The sequence below is a fragment of the Malus sylvestris genome, chromosome 6, assembly GCF_916048215.2.
Source record: "Malus sylvestris chromosome 6, drMalSylv7.2, whole genome shotgun sequence".
Classification (NCBI taxonomy): Eukaryota; Viridiplantae; Streptophyta; class Magnoliopsida; order Rosales; family Rosaceae; genus Malus; species Malus sylvestris.
The window spans coordinates 5594741-5617377 of record NC_062265.1 but is presented as its reverse complement, the minus strand read 5'-3'; the positions used below and the strand labels follow the sequence as shown (position 1 = coordinate 5617377).

The 22637-nt window shown below is 38.4% G+C and overlaps 2 long non-coding RNA genes across 5 annotated transcripts; one reads left to right on the top strand and one right to left on the bottom strand.

The window, feature by feature from the left end:
• Positions 1–447: 447 nt before the first annotated feature.
• Positions 448–17763, bottom strand: LOC126626612 (uncharacterized). Its single transcript, XR_007624743.1, has 3 exons — positions 17635–17763; positions 4755–5032; positions 448–621 (listed from the first exon to the last, which is right to left on the bottom strand). It is a non-coding gene; the product is annotated as an uncharacterized LOC126626612 (long non-coding RNA).
• LOC126626611 (uncharacterized) lies at positions 670–22149 on the top strand. 4 transcript variants are annotated; one of them, XR_007624740.1, is made up of 4 exons: positions 16292–18327; positions 18415–18508; positions 18673–18799; positions 19328–22149. It is a non-coding gene; the product is annotated as an uncharacterized LOC126626611 (long non-coding RNA). The 4 variants fall into 4 exon arrangements; XR_007624742.1 differs by lacking the exons at positions 18415–18508; positions 18673–18799 and adding an exon at positions 670–775 and having other exon boundaries at positions 17510–18327; XR_007624741.1 differs by lacking the exons at positions 18415–18508; positions 18673–18799 and adding an exon at positions 4859–4907 and having other exon boundaries at positions 17510–18327.
• Positions 22150–22637: the final 488 nt, after the last annotated feature.

Sequence of the window (22637 nt, the reverse complement as noted above, 5' to 3'; positions counted from 1 at the left end):
GAAATAGTTGTAGCTTTGAAGAAGATGAAGCATAGAAAAGCAGTGGGCCCAGACGATATACCGATCAAAGTGTGGAAAGTCTTGGGAGAGACAGGTATAGCATGGCTCACTGACCTTTTCAATAGGATTTTGAAAACGAAGAAGATGCCAACTGAGTGGCGAAAGAGCACTTTGGTGCCTATCTACAAGAATAAGGGCGACGTACAAAATTGCATAAACTATAGGGGTATTAAGCTAATGAGTCATACAATGAAGCTCTGGGAGAGAGTCATTGAGCATAGATTGAGGCAAGAGACACGGGTTTCGGACAACCAATTCGGGTTCATGCCAGGACGCTCAACCATGGAGGCAATTTATCTCTTACGAAGATTGATGGAAAGATATAGAGATGGGAAAAAGGATTTACACATGGTCTTTATAGATTTGGAAAAAGCATACGATAGGGTCCCAAGAGACATTCTTTGGAGGATTTTAGAGAAGAAATGAGTACGAGTAGCATATATCCAAGCTATAAAGGATATGTATGAAGGAGCAAAGACTGCCGTAAGAACTCATGAAGGACAAACCGAAAGTTTTCCCATAACTGTAGGATTACATCAAGGCTCATCCTTAAGTCCTTACCTTTTTGCATTGGTAATGGATGAGTTAACAGGACATATTCAAGATGGTATTCCTTGGTGTATGCTTTTCGCAGACGATATAGTGTTGATAGATGAAACTCAGGAAGGGGTAAATGCGAAGCTTAACCTTTGGAGAGAAGTGTTGGAATCTAAAGGTCTTCGCCTAAGCCGATCAAAAACAGAATATATGGAGTGCAAGTTCAGTGCAAATGGAGGCCAAAATGAGTTAGGGGTGAGGATCGGAGATCAGGAAATACCAAAGAGCGATCATTTTCGTTACTTAGGATCTATCTTGCAAAAGAACAAAGAATTAGATGAAGATCTCAACCATAGAATACAAGCTGGATGGATGAAGTGGAAGAGTGCATCCGGCGTGTTGTGTGACCGTCGTATGCCACTGAAGCTCAAGGGAAAATTTTATAGGACGGCAATAAGGCCGGCGATGCTGTATGGCACAAAATGTTAGGCGGTGAAGTATCAACACGTACACAGAATGGGTGTAGCGGAGATGAGGATGCTTCGTTGGATGTGTGGGCACACGAGAAAGGATAAGATTAGGAATGAGGATATCCGAGGTAAAGTAGGAGTAGCCGAAATTTTAGGAAAATTGAGAGAAAATCGGTTACGGTGGTTTGGACATGTGCAAAGAAGGTCTACTGACGCTCCGGTTAGAAGATGCGACTACGGGACAAAGGTTCAGGGCCGAAGGGGTAGAGGAAGACCTAGGAAAACTTTGGAAGAGACTCTAAGAAAAGACTTAGAGTATTTGGATCTAACGGAGGACATGACACAAGACCGAGCACAATGGCGTTCTAAGATTCATATAGCCGACCCCACTCAGTGAAGAAGACTTTGGTGTATTTAACACAATACATTGAAATGAAGCAAAGCTTATTTATTGATATCTCCGATAAGTTACAAATATGTACATATACATGAGTCAAAATAAACAAACAAGAAGGAGCATTCACAAAGGTTGCTTAGAAGAAGTCTCAGCAGTCGGTAGAGCCCCAGAAAGAGAAGGCACCGGAGGGGGATCATTCGGAGCCTCAGTACTGGACAGAACCCTAGAAGGATGAGGCATCGAAGGTTGATCATTTAGAGCTTCATTACGCGGTACAGTCCCAGAAGATGAAGGCAATAAATGCCTTTGGAACAAACCCACAAACCGCTGATGATCAAGTAAAACCTGACCATCAGATTCCTTCATCTGGTCAAGCTTCCTCTTCATGTTTGTAGCATAGTCATGTGCGAGCCGGTGCAACTGTTTATTCTCATGCTTGAGCCCTCTAATCTCCTGTTTGAGACTCATCACTTCAGCCGCCAATGATTCAACTTGGCGGGTTCGAGCAAATAGGCGCTGGGCTATATTAGACACTGAACACTTAGAGCCAGAGAATCCTTAATAGCCAACTCATCAGACCGTTTGGAAAGTAGTATGTTATCTTTGGAAGTGAGAAGGTTCCTGGCCACCACCGCAGCAGTCATATCATTCTTCATCACAGAATCCCCAACGGTAAGAGGACCAGTAGGGGATAAGAAGGATGGGCGCCATATGTTGTCTGGAGAAGGCGTGGTTGTCTCTTCAACAAGGTTCAAGTCAAAACAACGGTCGGATGGGCCAGACATTTTCAAAGGTGTTGAAGAGAGAAGAGGTCGGACAAATCAAGATCTTAGAAGTGCAAGAAGGGAGCTTCTACTGGTGAGGATTCAAGTGTGCTTTGGAACTTAATGCCAGCCTTTATAAAAATCTGCACTCGACGGAGCTTCAGAAATCGAAGAGGTGCCTGCCCAGAAATCGAAGAGGCGTTTGCTTTCTCAAAAGCTGGGCTGCTCAGAGACCACGAGGGCCGATCTCAGAAATCGAAGAGGTGTTTGCTTTCTCAAAAGCTGGGCTGCTCAAAGACCACGAAGGCCGATCTCAGAAATCGAAGAGGCACTTGCTTTCTCAAAAGCTGGGCTGCTCAGAGACCACGATGGCCGATCTCAGAAATCGAAGAGGCACCTGCTTTTTTCAGCCTTGTCAGCACCTGTCACATGCACACTCAACTTTGCTGAAATTACGGGCATTCTGTTAAAGATTTCTGGTGAAGTAGAAAGCACATGAATCTTACTGTTCAATCATCCACTTTCCATACGCACCATCAGCTCATGGGTACCACAGATAGTTTTGCTAAAGATCTCTGACAAAGGTTAGACACGTGAAGCTTGCAGCTCCCACTACATCGCTATGACCAAGAAGGGTAAAAGAATAGCAAATAAATAGCACTAACAAAGTTTAGACACATAACTTTTGAAGGTCTAGCTACCATATTATTACTCACAAGGGTAAAGGAACAGCACCGTTGCTGGATAATTGGAAAGTCCCTGTGTGTCAACCTTTGTGCTCTGTGGCAAGGTAGACTAGCAAACATGCCCAACCTTTACTTACATTCGAGAAAACACTCCCACCAAGATTGCTTGCTCCAAAATCGAAGAGGCACCGTCCTCCGAATCTCTAGAGCCAGACTCCCAACATGATTACTTTCTCAAAAATCGAAAAGACATCGTTATCCGAATCTCGAGAGCCAGACTCCCAACAGGATTGCTCTCTCAAAAATCGAAGAGGCACCGCTTTCTCAACTTCGAGAGCCAGATCTCCTTAGATAAAGCTTGTCTGTAATCTTCACATGCAACATCAGCTTTCCCGATACCACAGACCACCTTTTCAAAGTGCTCTGACACACGTGAAGCTGGCAGCTCCCACTACCGTGCTATGACCAAGCAGGGTAAAGGAATATAATTACTACTTGTTGTTAGGGAAACTCCTATATATGTCGACCTCCATCCTCAACGAACAGGCAGACCTGCAAAAATGCTCAACCCTTCCTCATATCTGAGAGGGCACTCCTAACGAAGCTTCTCGAAATACTCAGCTTTCTTTCCCCCCGATAATACCTCTGCAAACAAGCTACACCAGAGCAAGAATATCTCATATCATCAGGGTTAAAAGCAAGAGTATCCCATATCATGCTTTTTCCCTGTCTTTTCCTTTGACCTTGTTCTTACCTGCAAGACAAGGAGAAAGAGAGCAATCAGTCAGCACTTGGAATCAAGCTTCCAGTCAGGAGGATACCACATCTGCCTGAGGAACAGTCAGGAGGATACCACATTGCTCTCGAGTACTCATCTTCAACATCTTATGCTTCCAGGGAAGATACCACATCTGCCTGAGGAACAGATAGGGAAAGTGAGAAGGATACAAGGAAGCATATGGAGACAAGCGTAACAGAACACGTGCCGATACATCCACTACTTTGTCAACAGCAAAAGTATCTCATATTAGCAGGGTCGAACGTACTCTAGATTTGATGGACTTGTTTTGACCCTCAAATTCTTCAGTCGGCCTTATACTCTGGAGGAAACCAGACAATCCTCCAGCCCAGTTCAAGAATAAGCCTGTGGAAAGTTACTTCTTCAAAAGAAAAAATATCTCATATCATCTATTCTCCTTTTCTTCTCTTTATCCTTCATGTTGCCTGCAAGATAGGGAGAATGAGAACAATCAGCCAGAACTCGAAATCAAACTTCTGATCTGGGGCTGATTGCTTGGAGCTCTGATTGCTTACCTTGTCTGTCACCTCTTTCAGCAGATCCCCTAGCTCGGCGACTTGGGGGACTCCCACTACATGGTTTGTATCGCGCTTGACCAAGCCTGAAACTACAAGTAAGCTTCAAGTGAAATTGATACATTACCTTGTGCATCTCCACCAGTTAAAGATACCACCCCTGGATGGAGGAAGCGTACTTCCAGAGAAGATGCCACATCTACCTATGAGATAGATAAGGCAAATGAAGACGAGAGCTTGAACATATGTCATTTGTACTAAATCATTCACTTGTACTCACTAAAGGAAAGCTTGAACCTATGTACTTGTGTAAACCCTTCACAATTAATGAGAACTCCTCTACTCCGTGGACGTAGCCAATCTGGGTGAACCACGTACATCTTGTGTTTGCTTTCCTATCTCTATCCATTTACATACTTATCCACACTAATGACCAGAGCAATCTAGCGAAGATCACAAACTTAATACTTTTTGTTGTACCAAAGTCTTCACTGATTTTGTGCATCAACAATCCTTAAGTCATTACCTTTTTGCGTTGGTAATGGATGAGTTAACATGACATATTCAAGATGATATTCCTTGGTGTATGCTTTTCGCAAACGATATAGTGTTGATAGATGAAACTCATGAGGGGTAAATGCGAAGCTTAACCTTTGGAGAGAAGTGTTGGAATCTAAAGGTCTTCGCCTAAGCCGATCAAAGACAGAATATATGGAGTGCAAGTTCAGTGCAAATGGAGGCCAAAATGAGTTAGGGGTGAGGATCGGAGATCAGGAAATACCAAAGAGCGACCGTTTTCGCTACCTAGGATCTATATCTTGCAAAAGAGCGGAGAGAATTAGATGGAGATCTCAACCATAGAATACAAGCTGGATGGATGAAGTGGAAGAGTGCATCTGGCGTGTTGTGTGACCGTCGTAGGCCACTAAAGCTCAAGGGAAAATTTTATAGGACGACAATAAGGCCGGCGATGCTGTATGGCACAGAATGTTGGGCGGTGAAGCACCAACACGTACACAAAAGGGGTTTGGATATGTGCAAAGAAGGCCTACTGACGCTCCGGTTCGAAGATGTGACTACGGGATAGAGGTTTAGGGCCGAAGGGGTAGAGGAAGACCTAGGAAAACTTTGGAAGAGACCCTAAGAAAAGACTTAGAGTACTTGGATCTAACGGAGGACATAACACAAAACCGAGCGCAATGGCGTTCTAGGATTCATATAGCCGACCCCACTTAGTGGGAAAAGGCTTTGTTGTTGTTGTTGTTGTATTTGTTTTATATGTTTTCTTTGTAAAGATTTAGACAGAAAATATAAAAAGGTGGTCATGTGCCAAGCACATGACACTTTCTAACAGAAAATTAGATGGAGTTAAAGATATTTAATGGTAGGGGGTGAATTGGCCACTTTAACATAGTTTAGGGGGTCAATTGGCTGAAAAAATAGTCCAGGGGGGAAATTGACACTCACATGATAGTTTAGGGGGTTAAATGACAGTTTACTCAAATTTCAAAGACGAGATCCCTTGCCCCCTTAACTTTCCCTAATCGGTTGAGGCGGGGTTGAGTTTCAAATTTGACTTTAGCTTTGCTTATAGTCATGCTCTTTTCTTTCCATTCCCTTGGCTCTGATGGAGCATGTTCTAATTGGTTCTCTATTTAGTCTATGCATCTGGCTCGGTTTATTTTCTAAAAGCTTAAGTTTATAGTGTTTGTTTTCTGTTCTTTTTTTTTCAAATTGGAAATGTTGATGTTTCTTAATGTGTTTTGGTGTTGTCTTTGATGTATTTTGCAGTTGTCTTGGTGTAGGTAGATAATGTTTCAGTTTCGTATTTTTAGTTTTCTTCCTTTAGAGGCATCTAGTCCTTACCATTGTATCATCGCGTTTTATTAGTCAGGTCTTGTTTCCTATTAAAAATTTGAAAAGTGAGAGAAGTTGTTCATTTATGTCTTTCCTACTTTCTTTTCTGGCCATGATACTAGGTGTTATACATTTCTTGATGATTTCTTTCATACGAGATTTATAAAAATAAAGTTGCATGCCACGTGTAAGTTAGCAATCAGGGCCATGGCTCTGAGTTCTTTACAAAGGAAGATACTCAACTTTGCTCTGTTTTATTTTCCTTGCTATTGCTTGATGTTTTATTTTTGTTGTTGCTGTTTGATGTTTTGGTTCTCTTTATATCATGAATTCTTTTGATTTAGTTCATTTTATAGTATAATTAGTTCTTTTGTCAATGGCTTTAATAAAAGAGATATTATATATATCATGTCTTCGTTTTTTTCCCTTTTGTTTATAGTTTGAAAAGATATGGATTGAAGGAAGCTTTTTTTGATCTTTTTGTTAGAGATGTCTCATTTAGAGACCATTTCTATTTGTATGATTCTTGTGTTGATAATGCTAAAGGCCAAACAAAGACATGCTAAAAGACGCGCTTTGATTGACCATTCATTTGTTAGACGAGAGATTGGTTTGTGTTATCTGGATGGTATAATAAGGAATAGTGATACTGAATGCGTCAACGAATTAAGAATGGATATAAAGACCTGTGGTATATTATGTGATGTACTTTGTCAAGATTGGAGGGTTAAAAAGGATAGTTTGGTGTCTTTGGAGAAGTAGGTGTGTATGACCTTACAAATACTAACACATCATACTAAGAATCATAGTATTGGTGGTAGATTTATTAGTCGTGAGAGGCTATAAGTAGGTATTTTAATAGTCTGTTGCAAGGAATTTTGTGATTACAGTATCCCACTAAAAGCCCATCATCATGTGCCTAGTGATTCTACAAATCATAGGTGGCGAAATTTTAAGATATATGTGTTAATGATAATATTTTATTTTAGCTAATACTTTTTTTATGCATATGATTTTTATTATGCAAAATGATTGGATTGTAAATTATTGAATGTAATTCATTTTAGTGATTGAATATTATGCAAAATGATTGGATTGCAAATCATTGAATGTTATTCATTTTTATTGATTGGATCTTATGCAAATTGATTCGTTTTATTGTGCTTTAGTATTTTCAAATATTTGTTGTTTAGGTATGGATAGTGACAATAATCTGAATGCTACTCAAGAGCCGAAAGGAAAGAGGAGTAAATGGGAAGCATTTGAGGAAGAAGCTTGCTATCCATTCTTGGGGATTTTGTTACTAGGAAGCACCAGTGTGACACAAGTGCTTTCAAAGAAGGTACTTTGATTGTAGTTGCGAAAGCTGTCAATGTTTTATGTCATAATTCGAATATAAAGACAAGTCCACATATTGAGTCAAAGTTGAAGAAATGGAAAAAAAAACATATAGTCTAGTCCTGGACATGGGGATGATGTCAACAAGTGCTTTGAAGTTGACAATGATGAAGCATGACAAACTTATGTGCAAGTTCATATCCTATATTATTTACTGATTAGTTTTATTCTTGTAGCTCTATTTTTAACATATGCTAAATATTAATATTGCTATGTTGATATAATCTTAGAAAGATAAAGATGATGAGGGATGAAGAAGCACACATTTTCTACTGTATGATAGATTTGCATATATATTTGGAAAAAAATCATGCTATGGGTAATGTTGTTAAAACCCCTACTGAAATGATGGAGGAGCAAAACCATAATGAGGTTGATGCAAGTTATATTGGAAATAAAAATGATGTTTCTCCAATGAACCAGCAAATCCAGCAAAGCAACCAATCTGCAAGTAGTCAAAGAAAGGAAAAGAGGCATGAGAAGTTTAAATCATGGAACTGAGGTAATTATCATGGATTGATAGAATTTTATGTTGAAAGTGGAAAAAGGATGCAAAATGTAGGTACTGCAGATCATAGTGACATAGTTAACAAACTTAAAGCAATAAGTCTTTCTCCTATGGATCAAATTGATGAATTGACTCTTATTGTGGGAGTGTTCAGGTCAATAGATTCCGAACTCAAAAAAGTGTTCGTCCAAAAGCTTTTAAGCGACAAAGCAAGCAGATGATTATATTATGTGGTGCCTTTTGATATGGATTTTATTTTACAAATTGTACAACCTTAGGTTCTAGCTTCCAACTTAGTCTTGCACTGTGAAATATTTTGCCTAATGTTGGCTAGTTTTTTGTGAATCATGAAGATCTACATTTGAATGATAATATTGTAGTTAGCTATTGCAAGTATGTTGCAAATTATTGTAACTAGCGTATATTGTAGTTATTGTAAGTATGTTATTTGGTTCTTGATTTGCTAGAAAGTCGTTGGCTTTAATGGAAGTTTGAAGCAAATCTGGTATAAGGTTGTTTGCCAGTTTACAATAAGCAATTAAATTTTTTTATTCATTTCTTTTCAAATGTGGTGTCTGGATTTCAAGCTGAACAATTAAAACAAAAAAACAGAAAAGATAAGTAGGAAGCATCCAAAATTATCTTTTTATACAAGCATTTGTATTGTTAAGTTGATGACAATTTATGTAAAATAGCATTTTAGGTCAATTTCAAGCTGGACAATTAAAACAAAAAGAACATAAATAGAAAAAAAATAAACATTCACATTCCAATATCAAAGGACTTTTGAGTATGTTTAGGGAAATTCCAGTATCAAAGAACAAGAAAGGGTTGAGTCTCACTCTCATCCAATATTGTTAATTTTGATAATTTCTTTAAAATAGATCAATAATTTAGTCCCAGTCCGAGCATACACCAAAGTTGTGAAGACCCGTCCCTAATTTTTGTGTAATTTCTCCCTGAGTGTGTAAATTGACCTTTATGCCCTTGTTGGCAAAGTGACGTGGATGTACTTGTTTGACTTTAAATTATTTTCCCCATTATCGTGATTAAATTGTACTTGTTGTTACAAGTGTGCTTAAATTATTTAGTGTTAAAAACACTGTTTTTGATGAGGTACGGTAGATTTCTTGGGATTTCATCTGTACAAATCTTATCGCTTCTTTTCTTTAAAAATTGACCTGTGCCTTACTCACTTTCACCAACCCATCAAACTTTCCATCAAATCCTTCACAACCAATCAAGTATTTTCCTTCATTTCACTCCCTACCAATTAGAAATCACCATCACTTCTTTCCCCAATCAGATTTCATTCTCACTCTATCTTTCTTCTCATTCTTTCTCCTTCTAACTCGTACTTTACCCTTCTCTGCAACAAAGAATAACAACACCAAATCTTCACAAATCGAACCAGTGACCACCACCATCGTGCTCTACTCGACTTCACGAACACAACCGTACCAACTGATCACGAGTTGGTTGAATTTTGAGTGGTCAACGCGGAGCAACTTGGAAGCTTCGACTTGGTGGGTTTTGTTCCGACGAGTTTCAGGCCAAGTTACAAGGTTTTAGGACGTGGGGAAGCTTCTACACAACTCCTTAGGGTCCCTAGACTAGTTTTGGGGTCGAGTTGACATCGAAACCAGCGAGTTCGAGGAGTCGACGTTTAGGCTGAAAGCTTTTGAGGCTTTTTCAGTCCTCTTCCATCCACCTTTTGGACTTTTAAGAGGTACAATTTTGTTCTCTTTGTCATAAGCTTTAAATCCATATAAATTGCATGGAAAATGGTTGAGAAATAAGCAAGTTATGAAGGTTTGAAAATTTTCCAAAAACCGGCGAAAATCCCCAATTTCTGATGAACCAGATGGCAACGCCGGCTGCGGCAGACGGCGGTAGACAACGAGGGTCACCGGAGAAGACGACGAATATTCCGTTAGAGTTAATGGAATATTCTAATGGCGTCAGGTAACGCTGTTACTATTTAACGAAATATTCCTAATGTCTGTTAGGGTTCTGTCAAGCGCGTGCCTGCGCGTGGTCGTACATGTAGCCATGGGTTGGGTGGCTCGTGAGGGCACGTTCGGCCTCCGGCCGGCGAGTGGTTGACATGTGCGGGTCCGTGACTTCGAGTAGAACATTTTCATATATTCAAACCTTCCGTTTGAGCAAGCTATGGGGAGTTTTTCCTAGTTTTTCCGTATATGTGTTAATTAAGTAATTATTATTAGTTGTTTCGCATATAGAGAAGACTTATCTTAAGGACATACAAGGACAAGCGAGGTTAGGGGGCTACGATCCATCGACATATCAGTGAGTGGGCATTTTGTTTTCATATATATGTATATAACCTTTCTAGTTTCCATAAATGCTTTTAAATTGGTTTATGCTTTTATGCCATGAATTATTTAATTTTTAAAATGTTGTTATGTGGTTGAGATTTATATATTGTCATGGCATATTCATATGCATTTTTCCTACTCATAACTGTTGCACTATGTGAAATGCTAAAATAATCCTACGGGATGTGCAGGTAAGTTCAGGTAAGTTTATTATGCTGATTGGAATCATTGAATCATTATGGCATGCATATATTCATGTAGTTCGCTCATCATTGTTGCACCTCGATGTTAGTGCTCGCCCCGGGCTAGGGTCAGTCATTCACGTGATGTTCACCTCCTGCATCACACGCTCACCTTGGATCCAAGTAGGTGTCAGTCATGTCGTACAGGTTGTATTAGGCGACTCCGACTCGTAGATGATCGCGATTATCGCCAGTCTTCACGTGATCGTAGAACTAGAGCATATATTTATTTTACACCCAGTCATGTTGTATAGACCACATTAGATGACTCCGACTTGTGTGCTAGCATAGATTGATGATCAAATTAGGTCAGTCGTACAGGTCGCATTAGGCGACTCTGACTGGTATGCTATCATAGATTGTTGAGCGTTTGATTTCACTTATACTCCTGTCGTGATATCGTGATTTGGCTTGCTTTTGGTTTTACTGCTGAGTTGCATTTGATTTCATACCTATATGTAGTATGATTTTCTAGAAACTATACATGTTTTACAACGAGGGGTTAGTATGTTCGGAAAATAATTGTGTTTTACAAACCTTTATTTTTGTGCCTACTCACCCTTCTGTTTTTCGCCATTCCAAATCCTAGATAGCCGACCTACTCTGTGGACACGAGGATCACCCGACGATTCTGACATAACTCTTTTTAATGTAGGGACTGTTTCTAGTTGTCTACTAAGTACTTTTCTTCCACTGCACTATTTGTCATCTATGCTTTGAACATTTGTATTCTATGGGTCCTACACACTTCTGCATACTCATTTTAGTAGTTTAATTAAGTTCTAGTTTCAGTTTTAATTTATCCACATTTTTACATCATTCACACTATGGTTACGTCACATTCAAGTGATGGCCAACGTGCCTCGACTCCAGTCGGGGTGTGTCAAAATTGGTGACATTTTTATTTTCATTATCTTACTTCTTAGTCCGACACTGAAGTAAACGCTTCACTAAGTCAGTCAAGCTTAATCTATTCTAAGCAAATCTAGCTTAGTCCTTGAAGCTAGTCTAGTCTAGTCTAATCTGAGATAGTCTGGTGCAACACAAACTTATAACATTGATCATGAGATACATCCGATGGCCAGTAAAATTTGGATAAAGGAATTGGTTGACCCACAAAAGGAAGAGGTGGTTGTGTAGAGGAACTGGTTGACCTGCCAAGTATTTTATTTCTTGCACATATGTACTTGCAAGCTCAAAGACATTGCATCAACTCTAAAAACTAAAGTATTGTCCCAAACAACTTTAGAGAAATATTTAGTTCATCTTAAAATTTTATTTGTGAAATTGAATATTTTTGTACTCATTGACAATTATTGTGTAGAGGTGTGTTTCCTTGATATGGAACTAAGAAAAATTATAACTTATTATAAAGTGGAGTTTATTCCTATACATAACTCGTTCCAAGTTGAGGCCGGAATTTTTATGACTTTAAGGAGGTTATTCCTTTATAGAATACTACTCTAAGAGAGATTTTACTGTTTTGGTTTAGGGTTAGCATGACAAATCATGGGAGGTGAGGTCAGAGGTCACATCCATATTTATGAATTGTATTCAAAATATTGGAATTTACTATTTTGTTCCTAACTAAATAAATGATAATGTTTTGAAATCCTAATTAAGGAGGGCAAAATTTGGTACAATAAAACCTTTTATAAAGTCATAAATCTGGGATCAACCCAATTTTACAACTTTAGAAAGGTTATTAATTAATAGAGGTATTGACTTATTCATCCTTAATGGATATTGTATTTCCTAAATATGATTCATTGGGTGCCACGTATTTACTTCTTGCACATATGTACTTGGATGTTTAAAAGCATGACATCAACTCTAAAAACTAAAGCATACACCAAACAAATTTAGAGAAATATTTTAGTTCATCTTAAACTTTTATTTATGATATTGCTTATTTAGTGTTCAAAAAAGTAGTCTAGGCGGCGCTTAGGCGTTAAGTGGAGGGCCGCTGCCGCAATTAGTCACAATTGTTTACGAAATTAGAAGCCTATTAGGCTGCCGCTTGGGTAGGATTAGGCGGGGCTAGGCGAGACAATGTGGATCTAGGCAAGACAAGGCGGGATGGATGGGGCTGGGCGAGGCCATGTGTAGGACTTCATCGAAAACTGGAAATCTTTTAAGTGCAGAGGAGACGACAGAAACTCATAGAGAATAAGATGTTGAAGTTATTTGTTTGATTAATATAACGCTATGACGTCATCGTTTTTCAGCCAAAACTTGCCTCTTTTACTGACTTTCTTTCTTGTTTATATATTCAATTCTTTTCCTCTCATGACCCCACCATTTCATCATCCGTATAACTTTTACTTTTACTATCTCTTTCTTTTCTCTTGTAAGGCCCCACTTTCCCACCAAACAAATAAATATTTATAAATATGTTTCAAACTTAGCAACATATACTTATATTTTATCAAATATCTTACATGTTTTTATCAATAATAACCAAAATTTAACACCTAATTTCATAAATGTCACTTTTTATAACTTCTTTAAAAAATAACAGAAACCCCACTTAAATAGACTTAAATACCCTCCCTTGGTATTTAAACAACCAAAAGCTTAAATGCGCTCCCTTGGAAGGCAAGAGTAAAAAGATTCTTGTGCGATAATCAAAATCTCCCTTAAATAGACACAAATACTCTTAATTCATACAAATAACTAGTTGTTGATTAAAAGATTCTTGTGCGATAATCAAGCAGTGCTTTCCCTAATATTTTTCTCATTTTTTTATTAGTACAATTAATTGACAATTTGTAGACCAAAATAAGAAGAATAAAAACGCAAAGAAAGAAAATTTTCTATATCGTAAACCCTAATTTTTCTAATATGCACTAAATGAATTTCAATTAGCTTTCCACTAATAGATCAGCAAATAGTATTAGGTTTGTCAATCTTCTCTTGACAAAAGAAACATAATTTTTCTAATATGTACTAGAAGAATTTCTATTCTGTAAACATTAAAATTAAGTTATTTGCACTTTCCAAGAACACAACAGATCTCTCGATTCACTACCACAATCAATGATAACTTTCAAAATAGAATTTGGACAAGAACAACACCCTTAATAATGCAAAGGTGTGGAAATTAAATACGAAGCACATTTAATCTAAAGGGAAATTGAGATAAATAATGTTACAAAAATTGACAGTTCATTATTCCATAAATATTCAGTTGAAGTAAGAAATTACAAAAGTAAAGAGAAAACTTAGATGAGATAAAATGCAAAAAAAAAAAAAAAAAAAAAAAAAACCATGTACACTCACCTTCGTTTAGGGGTGCACAAGTCTCCACCAATAGTTGGTGCTTTTACTAGGTCTCCACCAATTTTTAGGTTTAATCGTGAGAACTCTTCATCTAATTGGGTTTTAGTTTTTTAATTTATTAGGTTTAAAGTTTAAGGGTATTTGTGTCTATTTAAATGATATTTTGGACATATTTGAAAGTTTTTATAAAAACTGACATTTTTTAAATTAGGAGCTAATATTTGATAAATACCCATATTATCTATATACTAAAACTGGGTTCTCCGGACACTGTTTTTCACTGTTTGTGAACAATGAAATGGCGAAAATGCCCTTTATTTATTCTCACTCCCACGTTTTGTTGTTTGCTTGGTACAACAAAATTCCAATTTTGCCCATCTTTACCACGCATCACTCATCATTTAACCCTCTTTTTTTGTTCATTTTTCTTGATCTTTCTTTTGGCTTATGCTTCTTTCTTTCTTGGCCATACGTCGATCATCGTCGAAGGCTCCAATCAGACTTTCTTCCCGACTTTTCCTCCCGTTTCCATTTCTCTCTCTGCAGTCTTCCCTCATCTCCTCTCCTCATCTGTCACTTTTCCTCTGACTTTCATTCTCCATTTAAAGGTCGGAGACCAAAGCTTAAATATGGTTCTTGACAGGTTGCTGGTTTTTTGGCCAAAACCATCGCCTCCACTAATTCATCCAAATCGAAAGAACCCTCTCAATCCCATAATTCTTTTCAACTTTTGCAGAAACGCTTATGTGCCGTTCACCGTCGGTCCCCTTTTGCCTCAAAGGTGTCAATCTCCTAAATAATCGACCGATTTCGACCTTTTTTTCTTGATTTCGATCAACTCCGACCACCTCTAAAGTCGGGTAAGGTATCAATCTCTTCTTCTGCTCACAAGAGGTAACTTCTCAAAATTTTCAATTTCAACTTCCGGATTTGAGAATTTCGAATTTGATTTTTCATCTTCTGATTATTTTTTTGCAGAGGTTGTATTAGTTTTTCTTCATTTGGAATTTTGGGTGGGTGTTTCTTACAGCATAATGTTATCAAATTTGATTTTTCTAATTTTTTATTTTGGGGTTTTGCAGGGAAACTCCGCATGTGTAAGTTTATCTTACATTGCCGGTCCTAAACTCAAATAAAGAAGGAGGGGGAGGGCGTCGGGTAGTCAACAACTGGCATTCCTAGGTTACGTCGAATCCTTATGAAAATGAATCCATAACGAAATTGCGCTAAAACTAGGGCGTTACTTGTAAGTGGCACACTGTGTGGCCCGAACACAATGATAAATGAGCAAGGGTCGTTGTATCTCCATCGGCACCCGGATGTAGTGTTAAATGAGCAAGAGGGTCATAGAAACTTCATTTTGAACGACTCCACTCAAAGTTGTTTGGAAGCATATGCGCCTATCAACTTTACACATGACACACAAAAGAAGTAATTTGATCCTATTAGACAGGGGGGTGAAGAAGCTAGGACAGAAGGGTAGAGTTCAAGAGAGTAGACTGCATTTAGGAACATGGAATATAGGAACCTTAAAGGGAAAATCTATGGAAGTAGTGGAAGTTATGGTGAGGAGAATGATAAGTTTATGTGCCTGCAAGAAACTAAGTGGGTTGGTCTTAAGGCAAATGATATAGAAAACTCAGGTTTTAAACTTTGGTATTTGGGCACAAATAGAACGAGAAGTGGTGTTGGCATCATCGTGGACAAGACCTTGACATAAGATGTTGTAGATGTCAAAAGGGTAAGAGATAGAATTATGGTAATCAAGATTGTAATAGGACAATAACTCATCAATGTGATTAGTGCGTACGCACCTCAAGTAGGGTTGGATATGAGTTTGAAGGAGAAATTTTGGGAAGAACTTGGTGCAAGGAATTGCTCAGACGGAGAAGGTATTTATAGGAGGAGATTTAAATGGACACGTGGGCAAGGAGACGTGCAACTATAGGGGTTTTCACGGTGGCCATGGTTTTGGGGAAAGAAATGAGGATGGGGAAGCCATCTTGGATTTTGCAATGGCATATGATCTCTTCTTAGCCAACACCTTCTTTAAGAAGAGAGAAGAATATGTGATCACCTACAAGAGTGGATCGGCAAAAATACAAATAGATTTTCCTCTAATGAGGAAAGGGAATCTTATAACTTGTAAGGATTGCAAAGTTATACCGGGAGAGAGCTTGGCTAATCAACATCACTTGTTGGTGATGGATGTACATATCAAAAGAGAGAAAAAAGAACAAGACCTGGAAGTGCCCAAGGACTAGATGGTGGAATCTAAAAGGAGAAAAACAAGTCATTTTCAAAGAGAAAGTAATCACTCAATGCGTGTGGGATGGAGAGGGGGAAGCTAGCCAAAGGTGGGATTCCATGGCTAGTTGTATCCGAAAAGTAGCAAAAGAGGTATTAGGAGAGTCCAAGGGCTTTGCTCCACACCAAAAGAAATCTTGGTGGTGGAATGAGGAGGTACAAACAAAGGTGAAGGCTAAGAAGGAATGTTGTAAAGCCTTATACAAGGATAGGACCGATGAAAATGGTGAAAGGTATAGAATAGCGAAGCAGGAGGCGAAGAAAGCTATGAGAAAAGCTAAGCTAGCGGCTTATGACGATATGTATAAACGACTAGATACCAAAAAAGGAGAGTTGAATATCTATAAACTAGCTAGAGCAAGGGAAAAAAAGACAAGTGACCTAAACCAAGTGAGGTGCATCAAGGATGAGGATGGAAAAGTTCTTGTTACAGAGAACGCGGTTAAAGACAAATGGAGAGGTTATTTTCATAATCTTTTCAATGAAGGACATGAAAGAAGTACTTCTTTAGGGGAGTTGAGTAACTCAGAAGAGTGTAGAAACTACTCATTTTACCGCCGAATCAGGAAGGAATAAGTGGTTGTAGCTTTGAAAAAGATAAAGCATAGAAAAGTAGTGGGCCCAGATGATATACCAATCGAAGTGTGGAAATTCTTGGGAGAGACGGGTATAGCATGGCTCATAGACCTTTTCAATAGGATTTTGAAAACGAAGAAGATGCCAACTGAGTGGCGAAAGAGCACTTTGGTGCCTATCTACAAGAATAAGGGTGACGTACAATATTGCATGAGCTATAGGGGTATTAAGCTAATGAGTCATACAATGAAGCTCTGGGAGAGAGTCATTGAGCATAGATTGAGGCAAGAAACATGGGTTTCGGACAACCAATTCGGGTTCATGCCATGGCACTCAACCATGGAGGCAATCTATCTCTTATGAAAATTGATGGAAAGATATAAAGATAGGATAAAGGATTTACACATGGTCTTTATAGATTTGGAAAAAGCATATGATAGGGTCCCAAGAGACATTCTTTGGAGGATTTTAGAGAAGAAATGAGTACGAGTAACATATATCCAAGCTATAAAGGATATGTATGATAGAGCAAAGATTGCCATAAGAACTCGTGAAGGACAAACCGAAAGCTTCCTCATAACTGTTGGGTTACATCAAGGCTCATCCTTAAGTCCTTACCTTTTTGCATTGGTAATGGATGAGTTAACATGACATATTCAAGATGATATTCCTTGGTGTATGCTTTTCGCAGATAATATAGTGTTGATAGATGAAACTCAGGAAGGGGTAAATGCGAAGCTTAACCTTTGGAGAGAAGTGTTGGAATATAAAGGTCTTCGCCTAAGCTGATCAAAGACGGAATATATGGAGTGCAAGTTCAGTGCAAATGGAGGCCAAAATGAGTTAGGGGTGAGGATCGGAGATCAGGAAGTACCAAAGAGCGACCGCTTTCGCTACCTAGGATCTATCTTGCAAAAGAACGGAGAATTAGATGGAGACCTCAACCATAGAATACAAGTTGGATGGATGAAGTGAAAGAGTGCATCCGGCGTGTTGTGTGACCGTCATATGCCACTGAAGCTCAAGGGAAAATTTTATAGGATGACAATAAGGTCGGCGATGCTATATGGCATGAAATGTTAGACGGTGAAGCATCAACACATACATAAAATGGGTGTAGCGGAGATGAGGATGCTTTGTTGGATGTGTGGGCACACAAGAAATGATAAGATTAGGAATGATGATATCCGAGGTAAAGTAGGAGTAGTCGAAATTGAAGGAAAGATGAGAGAAAATCGGTTACGGTGGTTTGGACATGTGCAAAGAAGGTCTACTGACGCTCCGGTTAGAAGATGCGACTATGGGACAGAGGCCCAGGGCCGAAGAGGTACAGGAAGACCTAGGAAAACTTTGGAAGAGACTCTAAGAAAAGACTTAGAGTACTTGGATCTAACGGAGGACATGACACAGAACCGAGCGCAATGACGTTCTAGGATTCATATAGCCGACTCCATTTAGTGGGAAAAGGCTTTGTTGTTGTTGTTGTTGTTGTGGGGTTTTGCAGGGAGTGCTAATATACTTATTTTGTGGAATTTTTGTTCTTTACAAGGTTTTTCTGGCTGATGAAATACCTTTGCCATCACTCTCTAGGTATGATTATATTATGTTATTTTCTATTTCCAAATTATGTATACTGAATATTGAAGTATCTAAACTTAAATTGGTATTACTTGACAGGAGGCTCCTGCTTATTCTGGAACCTGGAGCGGTCATATGTAGAAGCTACTAGGTTATGCATGCTCAATCCATTGGTGTATATAAAATGATTAAGGTATGAGATGCATTTGTTTTTACTCAATGAGTTGTTACATAGTTTGCCGATGTTAATTTTATTTTCTACATGTTAGCGAAGAGGGCAAATTTCAAATGTATTTGTTGAAGTTCCTGTTTTTGATTTTTGGAAAAGTGTCAAGTAGTTTTAATTTCTTTGTGCAGTCTTTGCAAAGTGTTTTTTTTTCAAAGAGATATTTCTTCATGATTGTGTATTGCTGCGATGGCGACTAGAGGCTGCCGGTGGCGGAGTACGTGCACCATGATACCCTTGCCAAACATCTCTTCAACTGTATGTGCCTCCTGTATTCAGTTATTCAATGAATTGTTTTTTTTTTATACAGTTTTTGGCCATTCTTTTCTGCACAAGACATGAGAACATGTTTGACACATTGCTTGAAATATGAGGAGGAACACTCTTTATTTGAAAGTTGCACTAAATTTCAACGAATACGAAAATAAAATGGTTGCATCCACTGTCTGTTTGTAATATGAAAAGCCAAGCAATTGAAACTTAAAAATTTTCAATCTCGATTTGATGACAGCCCTGCAAAGATATAATTTTCTCTTCTTTTACATAAGATATTGGGCGTTCATCACTTTAAAGAATGCATTTGTTCTACTTGAGCATAATATTGTCATCTCAAACCACTTTCACAAAGCTGATTTATTATCTACAAATGTGCCATTTTCATTTCAATTTGTGACTCCTATTTTGCTTTTCCCATTCTCATATTCTTGACAAGTGACCACTGAAATTTATCTCCGATAGCTATTCAAAGTGCTTCATGTATAAATTCATCTCACACCTTCTTGACAGGGGAGAATCAAACCATTGAGTGGGCTTTGCGACCAAGAGTTGCTTTGAACATTGCTGAAGCATTGTATTACTGCAGTAGTGAAGGACGCCCATTGTACCATGACTTAAATTCATATATGATTCTCTTTGATGAGGTGATGTCTCCAATTTCCTTTCCCAAATTTGTTTATTTAGTTATTCAATTTTTACGAGAAGAGAGATAATTTTAAACACGTATAATTGTGGACCTTTTTTTTTATAAGTAGACATATTTTGTTCTATGTTAAGACTTTTTATCTGAAAAACTACATGGATTTATATGAGATCAAAGTGGTAATTTCATGGATGGTGTTGCAGGAATGGCAATCCTCGGCTCTCGTGTTTTGGATTGATGAAAAACGGTAGGAATGGAAAAAGTTACAACACTAATCTTGCTCACACCCCCTGAATATCTAAGAAATGGTAATTGCCTATTTTCCTTATTCATGATCATTATTTATTATACCATTTTTTATACACCTTGCTGAGGGATAAACTGAATTCTGACCAAGTCAATGAGTAAACTTATACGAATAAGGAGTTATATTGTATAATCTGCTGAATATTGCTACGATACCCTCATCCTGCGAGATTTAGAATACTTGAGAATGATGAGTTGAGATCAATGTACCAATTATTGCTGTCACGTGCTGTACACTAAGACTAAAGTCTTAATGCAATTTTGAACTTTGCAAAATGAACTCTATGCACTGCAAACCCATCACTAAGACTAAATTCTCATTGCAATTAATAATGTGACTAGAAACTGTTATGTTCAGCTTTGGGACTGTCCTTTTGGATCTTCTCAGTGAAAAACACCTCTCCTGATCATGTTATCTGCTACATTTTTGAATCTCGATATCCCCTTAGTTTTGGTCTTTCTTTTGTTTTTCAGCTGTGTTCGTGCTGAATTGTTGCTCTTTGAATTGTTTTGAGGATACCCAATTACCCAAATTGTTCAAACTTGGTAATTCAGTGAGTTTTTATGTGCATTTTTGGTTTGGTTCTTCTTTGAAATGAATATAAAATGAGAAATTGGATGCTTTTTATCACAGTGGACAAGTTGTTACAAGCTAATCATACTGGTAATAGAAATTGAATTTGTACTTTAGAATTAGCGTTCTTCTTGAGGTTCAACTGCTTGGAAAGGTATTTTGAAATTTTATTTTACAATTAGTGTTCTTTTTGATTTAGAACAAAAGGTCAATAATTTCCTTCTTACATTCCACATGAATGTAAATATAGTATTGGCTATTGTAAATGAACAATGAGACATCAATCACATGTGCGTACATACTACATTTCCAATTCGAACTTATGACATGTGTTATAGGATTTTAAAACCCGCAGCAAGCACTAATCGCTAGTCCTACATACTAAAACTCAGTTTCGGGGGTATTGTTGATGACCAGTGGCCGGACGCTCTTGCCCTTTGGTTTCTTCTATGCTTGATTGTCCTGTTGTTCCTCTATTCCACAGTAAATAATCGGTTTTGCCCATATTGGCCATGCATCTGTCATCATTCATCTATACGCTTCGACTGGATTTCATCGCCTTACCATTTGCTTTGCCTTTGTCTCTTGCCAATCACTTCTTTTCTCCGTCTGGTCTCGCCTTCGTTTCCTCTGAAATCCTGTGTTCTTCGTTTCACAAAATATTCATCAAAGATATCGCCGTTTTCCTTTGTTTTTTTCTGGAGATTTTCTTTAGGTTCTCTGTTTTCAGAGGAGTTTTGCATCCCTGTAAACCTAGATTTCTCGGTGTTTTGTGGAAGGTCGTAAAATTGGTTTCCAAGGTTTTTTTTTTCCTGATCTTGCGATTGCTGAAGCAAGAGTTTCAAAGTATTTCCCTCTTTTTTTCGTCTGCGATTCCGCAGTTGCGATCGGCTTTCCAACGAATTTTTAGTACAGTCTAGGCACGATCTTTCTTCAGATCATCGTCAAAATAATTATATTGAACTCAGGTAGGTTCTGTAAGTGTATGTGAGTTCTGGAGTATTGAGAAGTACACTGAAAAGGTGAAAGCCGAAAAGTCCAATATCGTAGGCGATGCTTTACTTCCCCATGAGATCATAAGCTATGCGAATCCCTGGAATTTTGCACAAGCGGCTGAGCTTCAGTGGAAGACGATGGTGGAGCACTTCTTTTCAAAGCAAGGAAATCTGAACAACTGCTTGGCTGTGTGTGAAACGGCCTCGGTATACAACTGTAGGCACACCATTGACACGGTGGTGGCTTGGACACTCTTGTTGTCTGAGCTGAATGAAGAGCCATGGAAAGGAAAGACAATCAATTTCAGTAAGTCGCCTCAGGTGTTTGATTTGATTCTCCAAGAGGCTGTGAATGCTAATTTGAAGCCGGAGCAAATGATCAAGAAGGTGTTTGTGTTCACTGGGATTGAATACTTTGACGAAGCTACAGCCAGACGGTGGGACAAGGCTTATCCGGCCATACAGGGGCAAGTTTAAGGAGAAAGGGTATGAACATGCGGTGCCAAAAATTGTGTATTGGATAATGCAGGATGGTGAGCCGAGGAGGTGGATGGAGCCTCGTACATATCCAGGGGTGACCGTACTAAATGGCTTCTCCGACGATTTGCTCAGGTTGTTCTTGGACAATGATGGAGAAATTCGCCCCGACTTTGACATGGAAGCAGCCATCTAAGGGGAAGGGTATCGGAAGCTGGTTGTACTGGATTGATTACTGAGGAGTTTTGATAACCCTCAGTTATTATGTTTATTTAGTTGTCTTAACTTTTCTTGAAGACCAAAAGCATTAAGTCAATGCATAAGATCCACTTTTGAATCGCAGCAGCCTAAGGGATGCTTCAATTTCGTTGATTGCAAAAATGTGTATTGTTGCTTACAAATCCCAGCAAGGCTCAAGCCATTCGTTTTGGGGAGTGATTTTCGTACACCATTTTTCACCTTCTGCGTACTCCTCCTCTTTATTTAGCCCTAGATTCTCTTTTGATTTGGTGGCTAGAAAATAAAATAAAATAACCCCCGGTATTTATGTTTGAGCTCGTTCAAGTGGTTAAAAGCATTTATACCTCCGATCGGTTGAACTTTCTAAACCTTCTTCTTGCTTTCTTCCCAAGTCACTGCTTTAGCACAAGCTTCAGATGCCGATATTCCGACACCTCAACAGCCAGCACAAACTCTCATGCACCAGCTTTGTTCTTACTTTAAACTGTTACCAAGTTCTTCCACTTCAAAGAAAATATTCTCTGTCAAAAGAAAGTAACGAGAACAAAGAAAACCCTAATATATATATATATATAACATCGTAGC